The sequence below is a fragment of the Dasypus novemcinctus genome, chromosome 4, assembly GCF_030445035.2.
Source record: "Dasypus novemcinctus isolate mDasNov1 chromosome 4, mDasNov1.1.hap2, whole genome shotgun sequence".
Lineage (NCBI taxonomy): Eukaryota > Metazoa > Chordata > Mammalia > Cingulata > Dasypodidae > Dasypus > Dasypus novemcinctus.
Window position 1 is genome coordinate 121,803,927 of NC_080676.1, and position 12,660 is coordinate 121,816,586.

The 12,660-nt window shown below is 34.0% G+C and overlaps 1 pseudogene; it reads right to left on the reverse strand.

The window, feature by feature from the left end:
- Positions 1 to 1,045: 1,045 nt before the first annotated feature.
- LOC105745806 (neuroepithelial cell-transforming gene 1 protein-like) lies at positions 1,046 to 12,399 on the reverse strand (annotated as a pseudogene).
- Positions 12,400 to 12,660: the final 261 nt, after the last annotated feature.

Sequence of the window (12,660 nt, forward strand, 5' to 3'; positions counted from 1 at the left end):
TTCAGGGTTAGTAATAATGTTGTCCATTACAGAATGCTCAACCTATTTTTAATAATTTATATTTTATTTTTATGACTGAAATATCATGGTATGTCAACAACCTGTAGAATTATTCAATCATGGTTTAGGTATTTAAACTCAGAGGCTTCCAAAATAAGACTTTCAGCCATTGGCACATAATTAAGTTATTTTAACGTTAATCAATTACAGATTACACATATCCCTAGCCCCCATTCACTTTTCTCTGGAATAATATGTAAAGAAAGAATTTATATTGCTAACTCATAAATCTGTGGTACAAGGGGTGTTCTGTTGAGAATGTCCTTAAGGAAAGTCAGTTTGGGCTTTATTGAAAAATGACTGTGGGATAATGTGAACACAGAGTAAAATTATCTCTAGGGTTATAGCCTCTCCATCACTTTTGCAAATCTGCTCTCTACCTACCTCTGAGCCATCAGAGACAATTAAACAATATAGATTGCCACAAAGTAACTTATAAAGCAAAAAAGAAAAAAAAAGAAAAAGAAAAAGAAATGATAAATAGCATATTCATCCATTCTTTAACTTTCTTTTTCATTCTTACCTTCTTCCCCTCCTTTTCTTTTTTCCTCCTCTCTCCATCCCTCAGTCCTTCCCACCCTTCCTTCCTCTCACTCCTTCCCTCCTCCCTTCTTTCCTTCCTCTGTCATGTGCAAAACAAATCTGGACTTAATAAGAAAAGACTTTATTTAGGTAACAGGAAAGTCACATGGAAAATATAAGAGATTCCCATACACTCTACCAGACAACCCCAAGAACTTGGAACCCTATTGGTGGATCTTACCTTGGAATATATGATAACCTCTCTCTCCAATATATCAGAGTTGGACTCATTTATAATTTTCTTACACATGATTCTTAGGACCATTTTATGTGAACCTATAATTAGTTCTATACCCATTAAATATGTGTCCCAGGAACTTAAAACTTCTGGCTGTTCATTTGCTGGTGGAGCCCTGAATCTCAACAGTGTTGCTGCCAACACTTACCCTCCAATTTATTGGATTCACTCAGGACATGTAAAAGGATGATGATGGGCAACGCTCATACTGGAAATCAGAGTATCTACAGCTGTAAGCATGACAGTTCCATCCATCTGCCCCATGGGGTCTAAACCCCTTTCAATCACAAAGAGAGCAGGTATCACCATCACAAAATCCTCGAGACTGAGAAATGAACAAACATAAGGTGGGAATATAACTATGGACTGAAGTAGACTTATTATTACTCTGGTAATGGAAGAACTTGTTAAAAATGATATAAAGTCAATGGTCACCAGAAATTCTGAAGGAGAGAAAGGGAAGAACATGTGTAACATGGAACATGTACCACACAAAAAAAATGGGTTATTGCAATGGGTGAAAGGGGCTATAGCAATAGTGAGAAAACTGCCCACTTAAGGTCCTCAAGCATCTTGAGAGAGGCAAAAAATGTTTCTTTTATAGTGAAATAAAAACAGGCAGAAGGATATGGGATGAAAGACTGATGTAATGAGAGAGTAGACCTGCAAATACTGTATGCTGAAGCAGCCTAATTTCTAGATGTACCCTTAAAGTTCAGTGGTCCGAAGGAAGGAGAGAAGCTTAACAAATGTTTGGTTAACAAGCATTTTGTTCCGATTGCTCCATGGGGACAAGCAGTTCAGCGAAATCTATTATTATACAAAGAATGGGAATGTGGAAGGTTCTGTGTCTGGCCTTGTCACAGGTAAACAAGGAAAACATCCTTGACTTTTATCGAAGTCATATGGGGCAGGGTGGTCCTTTGCAGAAAGATATTTTCTGAAATACAAAGGGTAAGGTTCCTTAACCTTTGCTGTTTTCCAGGATCAAAGGATGCAGGTAAAAATTTAATGTATCATTTCCTTCCTCCTTTACTTTCCATTTTTATTTTTTCCCCTTTCTTTTCCTTCTTTCATTTACTTTTCTCTTTACCTTCATCTTTGGTCATTAAATGGCCAGTTTTCTTGCTGTTTTCCATTCGTTGATCAGAAATCTGAACAATTTATGAAGGACATTTAACAAGATAATCACTAGATGCTAGATAGGGAGAACACAAGCAAAAGAGATTTAGGAGGAAACACACACATACACATACACAGCCTCTACATTTGGAATATATTTTATCTTTCTCTTTGTCATATACAGTCCCACACTACAAGCAGACCAGAAATTAGTGGTTTGGTTTATAATGATATTACAGGTTTTGTATCCTAGGAGTGTTTATTATGTTATTTTTTAATGTGAAAATTGATGCACCAAGTTTGATTTGCATATGATAATAAAGAAGATTATTCTCTATTTTCGAGTTACTAGTTTCAATAGAAATAGGTATCAAATAAACATCTATAGAAAATTTGTTTAATTTCAATCAGTTAATATGACATCCAAGCTTCTAAAAATATTTCATTATTATCATATGCTAAAAGCACATTTTCTCTATAATCTTGTTTGTTTTCCAGTAAATGAGTTGAGATTAAAATAATGTACACTGGGAGAAGGCTTTTATAAATGTATTCCTAAGAAAAAAATAAAAGCTAGTTACACTGCAAGGGATATTAGTGAAGAAATGATAATGCAAATGTTTTTCTGTAGCTGACTGGGACTAGATTGTTGTTTGTTTTAATGTGGATGTCTGTACTCATTTTAAAAAATTAAGAGAAGGACTGAATCATATATACAACTTTGAATTTTAAATTGAGTTATGGCAACTCTACAAAATCCATCAACACATTCATCTGGGTCTAATTTAATAGATTATGCTTATTTCTTTATTAAAGCCTTAAAAATGAATTATTTCCTCTATAAAAACATTAATCATCACTCAAACACTAAGGTGGCCACATACTTACTCAACGTTTTTTACAGTTAGGTAAAGACATGGATTTTTTTTTTCTTTATTAGAGAAGTTGTGAGTTTACAAAACAATCATGCATAAAATACACAATTCTACTACACCACTCCACTACCAACACCTTGCATTGCTGTGGAAGATTTGCTACAACTGATGGTAGCACATTTTTATAGCTGTACTATTAATTAAGTCCATGGTTAAACTGAGGGTTCACTGTAGTGTAGTTGTATGGTTTTTTTCCATTGTTACCATATGTACAATATAACATTTTCCATTTTAATCACATTAGATATATATTTCAGTGCTGTTAATTGTGGTCACAACGTGGTGTTACCATCACCATTGTTTTAACTTGCTAGGCTGCTGACATGTAATATACCAGAAATCGGATGGCTTTTACACTGAGGATTTATTAAGCTGAAAGCTTAGTTTCAAAGCTAAGAAAAATGTCCAAATCAAGACATCATTAGGCAGTTCTTTGAAGAACAAAAGTTTTTAGTTTTGATGAGTCCTCATTTATCTATTTTCTTCTTTAGTTGCTTGTACTTTGGGTGTAAAAGCTAAAAAAACATTGCCTAACACAAGGTCTTGAGATCCTTTCCTATGTTTTCTTCTAGAAGTTTGATAGTTCAAGGTCCTATATCATATTAAAGTATTTATAGTTGTTTTGGTGGAAGGACTGAGTTCTGGAGCTACTTAGCCCACTATCTTCCCACAATTCTCATTGAAGAAATTATCTTTTTCATTCACAAAGGAGATTTACATTTTCTCAAATAAAAATGCAAAATCAAATGCTCTTATACCTGTTTTCAGAATTTTCTCTCAATATTTTGAAACAAAATATTTAAAATGGTAATATCAAATAAAATGTAAATGGAGCTTTTTTACAGAAAATATATGCAATCCATTAAGAAGGTTGCAGAAACAATGCAGGGTACTCTATTTGCCAGACTTTTAGAGCTAATTGTTTTCCTATTAATAGCTTTCTAAAGACTATTTCATGTATATTGTATACTATGAATAAAATTAGTAGTTTTAGTTCTCTTTTTTTCTTACACTAGGCTTGAATATAGAAATATATATAAAAGTCTCTATTTTATCTTTTCAATGAAAGATAACCTTTCTTCCCTGGTTTGAAATATGGTAAAACTGATTTTCAATAGCATTGATTAAAAGCTTCTTTGTTGTGCTGTTTTACTTGTTAGCATATTTTCTAAAATCTGTTAATTTGTTTTAGTTGCTTTTTGGTTCATGTTTGTACAGTCATCTTTTTGAGAAGAATGGATTTTATGCTGACATCTAAATAATAAACATTACATTTGTTCAATTCTTGGCAAATATAATAATAAGATCAAATAGAGTTTATATTTTAACAACATCAGTTTACTCAAGAGTATTTACCAATATGATGGTGTTAAAGGAGGTCATGATGTAAAACTGAAATTTTGTTGAAAAGTATTACTAATTTTTTTGTCTTCTGCTATTAGACTTATTTTCGTATAGTAATATGATATACTATTTTATCATATATATACACATATATAAATGCTTATGTATATGTATATTTCTATATGTATTTCTCTGTTCAAGTAAATAGTAAGTAAACCTTGAATCTTACAGTCAGTAAAACTTAAGTACATTCTTTAAAAGATACAGCTTTAAAAGTAAAACATGTCAAAGTAACCTCTTATGGAATTGCTGCCTGTACATTTATTTTTAAGTAGCCTTTGTGATGTTTAATTTATATTTTCTTTTCTTAAAATGGAATTGAATGGCAGCTAGTAGATACAAAAACAGCTAAAAATTTTTCAGAAAAATTAGTCCACATAAGAAATGCAAAATGGTTAGAGATGCTACTTAAAAGGAAGCCTCTTACAAAGTCATTTTGTGATGTTAAATATGTGCACAGTTCAGTCTTTTGAGAGGACTAGCTCATGGAGTATATAGTCTGTCAGATTAGTATACACTCACTGCTGGTAACCATTTTTCCATATGAAATTAGAAGCAAATCATCCTCAAAATGTTTGTCCATATTTGAATCAGCTTACCCATGATAGTCCAGGTTACCCCCTGTTATTTTTATGTGAATTAAAATCATACAGGCTTCTGCTGCTAATGTTAGTAATTAAAGTCTTACTCATCTCAAGTTAGGAAACATTCTTAGAGATAAATTTAAATTATTTTTAAATTATTTGTGCCTCAAACTTCTGAGCATATTTTACCAAAATGCTTCAATTTAATTTTAATTTTTATTTTAAATTGAATGTTGATATAAAAATAGTTATTACTTTTTCTTGGATACATTTTAGACATTTTATTATATAAACTTTATTGCACCAAATATACATGTAACATATCTGAAATCACAAAAGTACTGAAATATTATGATAGAAAATTTTAAATAGCTCTTTTCTCATTTTATTTCTTAAAGACAGAATAAAAACACAAACAAATAAAACTGGCAATCAGAAGGAAATAGGATACATTTCACACATCTATTAAAATTTTGTTTATGTGTCAGTTTTGACTATTATTTCTTAGTATCAAATGTACCCTCCCAAAGTATGCTAATTTTTTCCCAGAACCAGCTACATGGTGTTCCATCCATACTCCATTGATCCAAGCAGCAACTGGTCAGAACCCCCTGCTCATAAGTCTGGATCAGCTATCCATGAGACCTTTCCTTCAAACCTGTACGTTCTGATAGCTACAACCTCATCCCTTTGCTCCTCCAGATCTAGACTGTGTTAGATGCCTCCTGCTGTTTTTATATCTAAGTTACCTCTACATCCTGTGTTACTCTTTTCTCTTTCTACATCTGTCTAAAATGTAAGAAATTTAAGGATTTGTCTATAATTAAACTTTCCTCTGTTAAATTAGCTAGTGTATTGTCTGTTTTCCTGAGCAACCTGACCAAGACAGCCAATGTACCTTAACTTATGTTCTACAATAGTCCATATGTGTGAAATGTTTAATAATAATTTAAATCTGAGTATCTCCAAGAACTGTTCTGATTTTTAATATGAACATATAACAGAAAATATTTGAAGCAGCATGTCACACAGTAGAGATACTGTTTGTGATGAAGGAATCACTTTAGTGTTCATATGACATTATGATTACTTAGAAGCATAGTATTAAACAATCACTTACCACATTAGACATTAATTAGGAATGCATTATATTAATACTTATACTTTGTTATGATTTCCCTAAATATTCTCTTATTTACTGAAAGAGAGGATATCTTTTAGGTTTCCATGGCTTCTATTTTCTATAAGACCAGAGCGCAAAATTAGGGAGATAGAGATGCTATGACTTTGTGTTAACTATGGACAGAACTAAGCACCTTTAATTTCTATGAGTCATTTACATTTATATCAACAAAATTTTTCTTCACCATGTCACTCTCTGTTACCAAATTTAATTAATAGATATAGTCCAAAGGGAATTTGATTTCATACTCGTAGGAGCTAAGAGCAGGAGTGTCTGAGAATTGATTTAACCAATCTTTAGAAATGAAAATATATGCCAAGTTCATTGATATTATTGGTGGCAGAGTTCAGCCCAGGGTCTAGATCCATTCCAAGATTCTTTCCATCTTACTACTATTCTTCCATAATATGTCAAATGTATTGCTGTGAATTAGGAAGTTGCACCTAATTTCATAGTTCACACTCAAAGTATTTTCTGCTTTCCTATTATTTTATTTGTTATTTATTTAATATTATGGTCAGCTGAATGAAATTCCGTTTTTCACAGAGGTTTTATTGCACAGGAAAAATGCTTATAAACAAGCTAACGTAGTGATGTTCAATAAACTTTTTTCCCTCATGTTACCTAGAGTTTCTTGCTCAGTTCCAAAGAATGGCACAGGTATTCATGGCAATTTTCACATCACAGTACTGCTAAAAGTCTTCAGTTATGTATGTGTCTATGATCAGGTAACATGAAAAATAAGAGGAAACAAGCATATTTTATAAGAATATTTCTAAACCTGTTATAGTTCATGCCAGATTTGTAATAATATGATCATAAACAAGAGCAGAGAAAAGTACAGAAAGTAAAATTTCTTTAAAAATAATTATATAAGATCCTAAACCATGCTGCATTTTAGTGGAATTTGATTTCTAGCAAATCATGCAAATGACAAATTATTTTAACATAAATACAATCAGTAGAAAAATTATAAGTGCTTTAAGCCAAATGGGAAGCAGCCCATAAAAAGAAATTGACATTAACTCTGTATTTTTTAGGTATTGAGTTGAAAATAATAAGCATGCTATGATTTGGAATATTTATAAAAAATTGTCATATCATGCTAAATGATACAAGTCATAGTTTTAGTTGCCCTTTTATTTTTAAATCACAAAAGTAATTTTAATCATCCAGTAATCTCTATAATACAGATTTCCTGATCCACAAACTCTAGTCAGTTAAATGTCATTGGATCTGTGAGGCTATTCTGTACATGAGTAACAGTTTTCTCAATAAATACATTCTGAAACAAAGATATATACAACAAATTACTTGCCTAGTTTTCTACAAATTCTTAATTTTGTACAAATTGCTTATCATTTCACTAGGATCAAGCCTTTTGAATTAATAAACATTAGGAATCTATATGCCAGATCTGCTTGAATGTAAAGCATAGACTTTTATGGGGGTTGGCAGATGGACTAAAACAAAGAGTACAGACAGATCCAGGGGTCTGATTTGGGAATAGGGTCAAGGCTTTGGGGACAGGAAAGAGGAAAATGTTTCCAAATAGAGTTGTGTGTGTGCTTTTTAAAAATTGTATAAATAATTGATATAGAGAAATCATTTGGGGTGATGAATTTAAAGTCTTTTCCAATTTTCATTTCCACTGGCTAAATATATTTCACATAACAGTCAATAATTACTTGAATTGACATCATTATAAACATGCATTGACTTAGGGCTATTGTTCCAAGCCACTTCCCCTGCCCCATCCTTTTTAAAAATTATGAAATCACTTTTATTTTTAAAAGAGAGAAGTTCTAATTTCACTTTCTGTATATTTCCCATGTAACATTTTGCAGTAAAAAATGCACATCTTTTTTTCCATTTTATTAATAAATCTACCAAACTTGATTTAATAATGTCAAATTTTTAGCATATTTCATTGTTTCTTTTCAAGCACATTATCTGCCCGTATTATAAACCAAGGCAAATAAAATTTACTACCTCTCAAGTCTTCTACAACTTACTATACACCCTCAATATAAGTTTTTATTACTTTCTTTCACATTCTGGTTCTCCAGACATCTTCAGTTTAAAACAGTGCTACTCTTTTTCCTTCCTTTTTTTTTTTTTAACTTAGTGCCTGTTAATTTACGTTCCCTCTTGCTTTTCAGACACTAAAACCTTCAGTAAAATTCTTAAGGTGATTTTCTTTCAGCAGTCTAGAATATACTTAGCAATTTCACATGAGTTCACCATAGAAAATGTTACATTTTAAAAATTTCAATTTTCTTAACTGGTATAAAAATAGTATAGCTTTGTTTTGTTCGGTAAAGTTAATATGATTTAAGGAAATATCTATATGTATATATAGATAAACACAAATTTTAATCAAAGAAGAAAAATATTTTAAAGACATGCAGATTTGAAATGGTAGCAAATTTAAAACATAAAAACAAACACTAAAATCTACTTTATAATAAAAAATTAAATAATTGACAGATTATGGATGAAATGAGGAATATGCAGTGAAAAGCAAACTAATAACATTCTAGTTGATAAAAATGATAAATTTTTACAGTTTTCCAAAGATATTGTTTCAACATAAATTTTGAAATGCTACACATGTATATTACACATAAATTTTAGGTGCCAATGTTAAAAATCAAATTCTATAAGCAAAATTTATCAAAGAAACAGTGATAAAATACCAATAGCTGCAAAATTCTAAGTTTTGGCAAATGTTGTATTTACCACAATTGGTATTGAAAAGTCATTGAATCCAGAACTAGGACAAAATGTATTTTCAAAAATATTTCACTTGCAAGTTTTGACTGAATCAAGAAAATTATATTTTTTTTTTAAAAGAAGAAAATCTGTATACCTTTAGCTGCCACTGGAAAAAAAGATTCAACAACCGAATAAAAGAAAATATTAAGACTGGTATAAAGTAACCTTCCTGTGTTCCCATGCTCACATTACAGGAAAAAAATGCATACTTATAAATTAACAGTCTCTTCACCTGTTAATACATGGAGCTTTCTTTATATCAAATTTCTTTTCCATTTGCCACTTAACTTGGCTTTGTCCATTGCTTTTCAGAACCCAGACTCTGTGTGATGTGGTTTTACACTCTTGGTGTTTTCTGCTGTGTGTAGAATGGAACTACATTCAGAAGCATTTTCATCAATTTCTACTTAAATGACACTAAAATCTTCTGATGTCCTTCTCTGGACTTTGATATTTGATACAGAGGGCTTCAACTCACACTCTTCATTGAGCACTTAAACTATGGGAAGCGGATTTGGCCCAGTGGATAGGGCGTCCGTTTACCACATGGGAGGTCTGACGTTCAAACCCCAGGCCTCCTTGACCCGTGTGGAGCTGGCCCATGTGCAGTGCTGATGCGTGCAAGGAGTGCTGTGCCACACAGGGGTGTCCCCCATGTAAGGGAGCCCCACGCACAAGGAGTGCGCTCCGTAAGGAGAGCCACCCAGCGTGAAAGAAAGTGCAGCCTGCCCAAGAATGGCACCACACACATGGAGAGCTGATGCAGCAAGATGACACAACAAAAAGAAACAGAGATTCCCATGCCACTGACAACAACAGAAGCGGACAAAAAGAAGAACACACACCAAATGGACACAGAGAACAGACAACTGGGGTGGGGGGAGGAGGGAAGGAGAGAGAAATAAATAAAATAAAATAAAATAATCCTTAAACTCTGTGGAACTGGTGAAATGCCAGAAAGAGACAATAGCACTACAAATTCCATTGAACCACAACTGCAGATAGTACACATTGTTGGCCTGTAAAGTGGGAAACAGACTTCTAGAAGGAAGGGTCTTAGAAGTGAATGCTAAAGATATTTTTAGCTTTATCTGATTTGCTGAAAGCCCATCAAAAGGATCCTCCCATTCTTACATCTCTATCCTATAGGTCTTCTAAGACTAGCTCTTGGACTGGAATTAGTTGCAGGTAAACTTGTAACAAACTGAGTCAAAACCAAGATGTAAAGTTTATGTCCACTATTATTCTTCAGCTCCCCATGGCAAAGCAATACTTTGCTTCCTTCAATCCTATGATCCTTCTACTTTTCATTCAGCTATTTCTGTTTGTCAATGTAATGCTGGCATTCTGATTCATCTTTTCTTCAAGTTGATATCAGAAAGAACTTGTTGTATTATGAATACATCTTCTCCAGGAGCAGGACATCAAGGTGGTCTTTTGGAGTGTGTCTAAAAACTTATTTTAGGGAAGCGGACTTGGCCCAGTGGATGGGGCATCTGTCTACCACATGGGAGGTCCGTGGTTCAAACCCCGGGTCTCCCTGACCCGTGTGGAGCTGGCCCATGCACAGTGCTGATGTGCACAAGGAGTGCCGTGCCACACAGTGGTGCCCCCTGCGTAGGGGAGCCCCATGCATAAGGAGTGCGCACCAGAAGGAGAGCTGCCCCGCGTGAAATAAAGTGCAGCCTGCCCAAGAATGGCACCACACACATGGAGAGCTGACGCAGCAAGATGACGCAACAAAAAAACACAGATTCCCGTGCCACTGACAACAACAGAAGCGGACAAAAAGAACACACAGCAAATGGACATAGAGAACAGACAACTGGGGTGGTGGGGGCAGGGGAAAGGGGAGAGAAATAAATAAAAATAAATTTTAAAAAAGAATTTATTTTAACAGTAAAGGATATTTGAGTAGGCAACTTTGAGTATATCTAGGAAGCTTCAAAGATCTAGTTTTCAACTGAAAGGAGACTCAAGACATGGTGGAGGAAGTCTTGGATTCTTGGATCTTGTTTCTTTTGATCAAGTATAGCTTTGGCTGTTAACTGGTTACTGTAATAGCCTCTGTAGGCATTCAAGTCTGGCAATCAGTTCACAAGAATGTGCCGAATCTGCTCTACTGTTCTATCAGGCTCTGTTGCTTCTCCTGTTCTTGCCAACAAGTCTTTGTGCAAAAAATATATGTGTGAGTTTCTTTTCTGACCTAATAGACAACTTTAATATGGGGTCATGGTAAGTCTTTCTTCCAAGCTTGAGATCTTCAATTAAATCCTGTTCACCTCTAGACATTTCATATATTGCCTGTTGATATTTGATTTCTCTGGTTATTAAAGACTCCTTCATACTGACATCTAACATCTCTGGCCAGAGTACACTATTTCTCTTCTTGTAGGTGATGGGACTATTGATCTGCTATATGACTTCTGGGCAGAAACTGGGGATTTGTTATCACCATGGAGGGTAAATGACTATATTGTTTGACCAAAGCATTTTACTGCTGCATTTTTTACAGGAGAGATTAAATTTGCCATGTGACCCGGGCTAGAGGTCAAAATCTTTTAATGCTTGGCTCCTCTGAAGGATTGATTGCTAACATCTAGGACTCAAATAATCCTTTAATATGTAGGAGACTCCAATCTCACCATGTGTCACTGTACTTTACCCAGTATCCCTCAAAACAGTTTAAATTAATCCATGTCTGAATCAGCCCTACAATCATTTGCTTAAAAAGTTACACAGGTTTGTTTTTTTTCTTAGTGCTCAGTCACCCTTGGTAGCCATTTTCCCATGTCTCATCCTTGCAGTGGGACTAATTTACTTTGCACCAAATAGAGTTTTGAAACCAAGAAATGGCTTACAGGTGTAAAGAGAAGCCCTGCTAAAATGACCAAAAGTGTAAATTCCAAATAAAGTTCAATATCACATTGGCTTGTAGGAAATATAACATCCAGATGTAAAAAAATCATTATTGGGGAAGGGAGAAAAGGGTTTTATGTTGGATATATGGGAGTCCCCTATACTGTATATGTGACTTTACTGTGATCTAAAACTTTTAGAAGACAAAATTAAAAACTTAAAAAAAAAAGGTATGCAGACACTGAGGAAGGAATGGAAGAGACTGCCTTGCCACTGTACATGCAGGTCAACACCTATTACTGTGATGAAAGGTAAAATGTCAAAAACAAAGTTTTACAATATTTTTAATCTTTAATACCACAATTTAGTTTTTACTTTAATTTTTCTAAATTATTACGTATTTTATTTCTCATCTTTAAACCTGTCAATACTATTTCATTTTCCTTCTAATTGAATTTGGCAATATATTAGGCTCCATTTTTTAAGGAGTTTGGGATCATAGAGGGGTTCAACTATGGCAAGGGAGCACTGGTGTGGGGGTGTCATTGATTGGGGATGCATGGGTGAGAGGGAGTTCTCCATGGCATACATATGGAGCATATAGATATGTTCAGAAGTTCATTGGGTATTGTCATGGTGGATAGAGTTACGCATGACAACATAGGGAGTGCTGAGTTCCTATCTGTGGGGGCTCTGACACATTCCTCAATGAAACAGCAACAATCCCCCAAGTGCAAGGGCAAAGACCAGTGAAGAAGGATGGTCCAATGATGGGTCCTTGATACTGACAACTATGCTTATAAGCCTGTGTGCTTGAAATTTCAACTAAGCCTAGAGCTGCAGGGTGCCTAAGAGTTACCTCCTGAAAGCCTCCATGTTGCTCAAATGTGGCTACTCTCTAAGCCAAACTCAGAA